Source organism: Apodemus sylvaticus, chromosome 13 (assembly GCF_947179515.1).
Source record: "Apodemus sylvaticus chromosome 13, mApoSyl1.1, whole genome shotgun sequence".
Classification (NCBI taxonomy): Eukaryota; Metazoa; Chordata; class Mammalia; order Rodentia; family Muridae; genus Apodemus; species Apodemus sylvaticus.
In genome coordinates this window covers 5,312,131-5,316,540 of record NC_067484.1, presented here as the reverse complement: position 1 = coordinate 5,316,540, position 4,410 = coordinate 5,312,131, and the positions used below count along the sequence as shown (strand labels likewise).

Genomic DNA, 4,410 nt, shown 5'->3' with positions numbered 1-4,410 from the left:
CTTGGTTACCCCCTCCATGGATTACCCCTGGGTGTCCCCCCACAATGACACGTCACGACTCTGTGAGGCTAGCCACTTCCTCTCCCACTGAGGCCAAACAAGGCAGCCCAATTAGAAGAACATATCCCACATACAGACAACAGTTTTTATGATAGCCCCTGTTACAGTTGTTTGGGACCCAAATGACAAACAAGTTGCATATCTGTTACAAACATGCAGGGAGGCCTAGGAGTCCCAGTATGCTGGTTGGTAGTTCAGTCCCCAAGGATCCAGGTTAGTTGATTCTGTTGGTCTTCCTGTGGAATTCCCATCCCCTTGGGAGTTGTAACACTTCCTCCTATTCTTCCATAAGAGTCCCCAAGCTCCATCCATTATTTGGCTATGGGTGTACTCCTCTGTCTGAGTCAGTTGGTGGGTGAGGCCTCCTCAAGAAGAACCATGCTAGAGTCCTGTCTGCAAGAATAACAGTATCTGTAATAGTATCAAGATTGGTGCTTGAACATGGGTTGGGTCTCAATTTGGGCCAGTTATTGGTTGGCCATTCCCTCAATCTCTGCTCCATCCCCAATCCCTGCATTACTTATAGACAGGATAAATTTGGGGACAAAATTTTGTAGGTGAATTGATGTCCTTATCACTCCACTGGGGTTCCTGTTTGGCCATAGGAGGCAGCCTTTTCAGGCTCCACATCCTCAATACTGTGAGCTGCAACTAAGGACATCCCCATTGATTCTTGCACACCACCCCTAACTCTGGAATCTTTATCTTCCTGGAGATGCCTCCTACCTACCCTCCTCCCTTCCCCAATCAATTGCAGATTTCCATTCATTCTTATGGCCATCTTGCTATCCCCCTCCCACTACCCACACCCTACCCTGAACTGCCCCACTCTCCTCCCAATCCTGTCTCCCACCCACTTCCATCCCTTCATATGCCTTCCTCTACTATTCCATTTCCTTTTCCAAGTGAGATTCAAGCATCCTTATTTGTGCCCTCCTTCCTTGTGCTATGTGGGTTTGTGGAGTATAGCATGGGCATCCTGTATTTTATGGCTAATATCCACTTAAGAGTGAATACATACCATGCATGCCCTTTGGAGACTGGGTTACTTCATTCAGGATGATATTCTTAAGTTCCATTCATTTACCTGTAAAATAATGATGTCCTTTTGTTTTGTTTTGTTTTGTTTTATTGTTTTGTTTTGTTTTTTCATGGTCTGTGCAGCTTTTATTTCAACAGGGAAGTAATAAAATCTATTTACAGTCTAAAACCAGTAGAAAAGGTAAGTAAAAATGATCAATTGTCCATCTGGTTTCTGCCAGAAGCAGTGGCTCATGCTGTTACTCTCAGCACTCAAGAGGTTGAGGAAGGCAGATCTGTGAGTTTGAGGCCAGCCTGGTTTACATAGTGAGTTCCAGGCAAGCCAGAGCTACATAGATAGACCCTGTCTCAAAACAAAAGTCTGTGGAGTTATATGAATGGTGGGACCAGGAAAGCATCACACCTGGCACCCATAGAAAGGCCTAAGCTTTTCTCTGGTACAAGTAAGAGAGGGGCCTTATGAAAGATCCCTCACCAAACATAGGCAGGGATGACACTGCCTAGCTATTTGAGCCTGTCTACCTCTCTCCACAAGACAGGCAGACATTCCAAGGCCATCATGGAGGTTCAGCCTTACTTACAGACCCAGAGAGAGGCAAGCACGGCTTTGATTCTGTTATCATGTCCAAACCTTCACGGTGCTATCCACAGCCCCTGAAAAGAACCAGTCCCTGGGAAACAGACAGTGCAGTTACACTGCCCTGATGGTGCAGCAGTGTCTGTGTGCAGATCATGTTGTCCATGCTCTAGACCCCGAGGGACTGAAGGACTGGTCAAAGGATACATTGAAAACATTGTTCTGGTTTGGTATTGAAATGACTGCCAGGGCATATGCTGTGCCCACCTGGCCTGTGAGGACCCACACCTGTTCTTTGGATTCAATGTCCAATACATCAGTGAGGTCCTCATAGGTGCCACAGACGATGTGGTGATTTGTCACAGCAATGGAATACACATTGCCACCAGATGTCTACAGGACTTGGGTGCAGTCAAGGTTCCCAGTGTCCAAGATCGTGATTGTATGATAAGAGCCACTGTACAGCTAGTTATGTGCTGCCACCAGGGCCACACCTTATGGTTGCAGCCTGTGAGTTCTTTCTTCACCTTTATCTCAGTGCCCACAATGTTCCAAACCTTGATGGTTCCCAAGGAGCCTCGGATAAAAATGTTATGGGAAGATACCAATGTGCAGGCACATTTGTCATGAGCATGGTTGGTGTTCATCTTCTGTAGGTTCTGAATGTCCTACCCAATGATGGTGCAGTCTGCAGACCTACCTTACAGTTTCCACCCTTGGATACAGAGCACCAGTACAATACCATCTTCACCTTCCAGTGCCTTTTGGTGCTTGTAAGTTGTATCCATGTCCCATACCTTAATTGTCTTCTCACAAGAGCCACTGAAGAGCAGAACACCCTTGGAATAGAAACAGAGACTGTCTGGTGACAGAGCCCTGGTGTCCCACAAAAGTCCCTTTGCACTTGAAGATCTGCTGAGGATCACAGAATCTGAAAATACCCATGTTCAGGAACAAATTGAAGTGAGATAGTTCATCATTCAACATGGATGCATCTGTCCAGAATTCCATAAGATCCTCACTGAGCTTGCTCTGATTCTCATCCAGGACATCAAACTTGAGCCCAAGGCTCTTCTCCAGCTGGTCAATCTTCTCTGAGAGTTTGCCCAGCATGGAACACAGAAAAGCAATCTCCTGGTCCTTTTGGGCCAGTGCTACATGTATCTCATGGAAGCAGTCATCAGTCTACTGCAGGAACTCCTTCAGGTTCTTGAAGCAGCATGTTTCTAACTGTGTCTCATAGGTTTCCTGATGCTCAATAAATGTGCCCATACTTAGAGTGGGGACACTTGATGTGTTTGCATTTTTTCAGGTGGACCTTGAGATTCATCTTGAGAAAGGGTGGGCAGCTGGGCTTGTTGGGGCAGCGGGCAGCCTGCAGTCACAACTCTTATGGTCCTTCCAGGTACTAAGTTTGATGGTAAAGGGGCAGCACCTTGGGTCTACTTCAAAGATACCAGGCCTTCCATTGCTCTCCAATCTGTTCAGCCACTGCAGTGTTGTTCACTACCACTGTCAGCTTGGCATTGTCCACAGGACACTTCTGACTTCAAAGCACATCTTTTACAGAAGGTGTGCCCATATGTAGTGATCACAGGGTCTTTGAACCTACTGCCCCAGAGCTGGCAGCACAACTTTACTGAGGGCTGCTCTGAAAATACCAATATCTCTGGCTCCTTCTCAGGCAATGAGAACATGGAGCACAGGAACATGCTGAACTCGGAGTGTAGGAAGCTGACAGTGATGGCTAAATCAGAGTGGTGAGGGGTGTTGATAGGTACATGCCAGTCCTCTTCATCATTATGAATAAGCAAGGGTGTTAGAGGAGGAAAGTGTTCTGCAATGCTGTTTATATGTGCTGATCCCATCAGCTTTGGTGATGGTGGTGAGGTAGACCCGAAGGTTGTTACATCCTGGTCCCACTGCTATCTGAGGAGAGAAGATTGCCACACCGCACCCCTTGCAGGCCCCAGAGTAGGGGTTGTAGTAGGCACTTTTGGATGAGCTCATGTTCTAGAGAGGCATCCGGGTTCCTTGGGCAGTATTGCCCACCCATGACTGCCTGGGAGCATTGGCTACACCCTCCACCTTCATCTCACCCCTCTTGGCCCACAGCCAGGAAAGGTACAGGATAGATGTCCTTGTTTTTAACAGCTGAATACTATTTCATTGTATAGATACACCACATTTTATCTTCATTCATCTTTATTATTCTTTATCTAATTTCATCTTTATTATTCTTCAGTTGAGGGATATCTAGGTTGTTTCCAGTTTCTGGCTATTATGAAAAAAGCTGCTATGAACATGGTTGAGCAAGTATCTTCCTGGGATCGTGGAACATCTTTTGGACATATGCTCAGAGTCTTGAGATAGAAGCATTCCCAGTTTACTAAGTAACTGCCAAATTGATTTTCAAATTGGTTGTACAAGTTTGCAATCTCACCAAAAATGAAGGAGTGTTCCCATTGCTCCATATCCTTGCCAACATGTGCTATCTCTTGAGTTTTGGACTATAGCCATTTACTGGGTGTAAGATGAAATCTCAGAGGTTTTTTTGATTTGCGTTTCCCTGATGACTAAGGTTTTGATCGTTTCTTTAAGTGCTTCTTGGCCATTCATTCTCTATGCACCACCTTTTAATTGGGTTGTTTGTAATGTTGGTGTCTAACTTCTTGAGTTTTTTGTAACTTTTGAATATTAGCCCTCTGTCAGATGTAGGATTGGTGAAGATG

The 4,410-nt window shown here is 45.7% G+C and overlaps 1 pseudogene; it reads right to left on the bottom strand.

The window, feature by feature from the left end:
- Window positions 1–1,720: 1,720 nt before the first annotated feature.
- LOC127664071 (E3 ubiquitin-protein ligase TRAF7-like) lies at window positions 1,721–3,688 on the bottom strand (annotated as a pseudogene).
- Window positions 3,689–4,410: the final 722 nt, after the last annotated feature.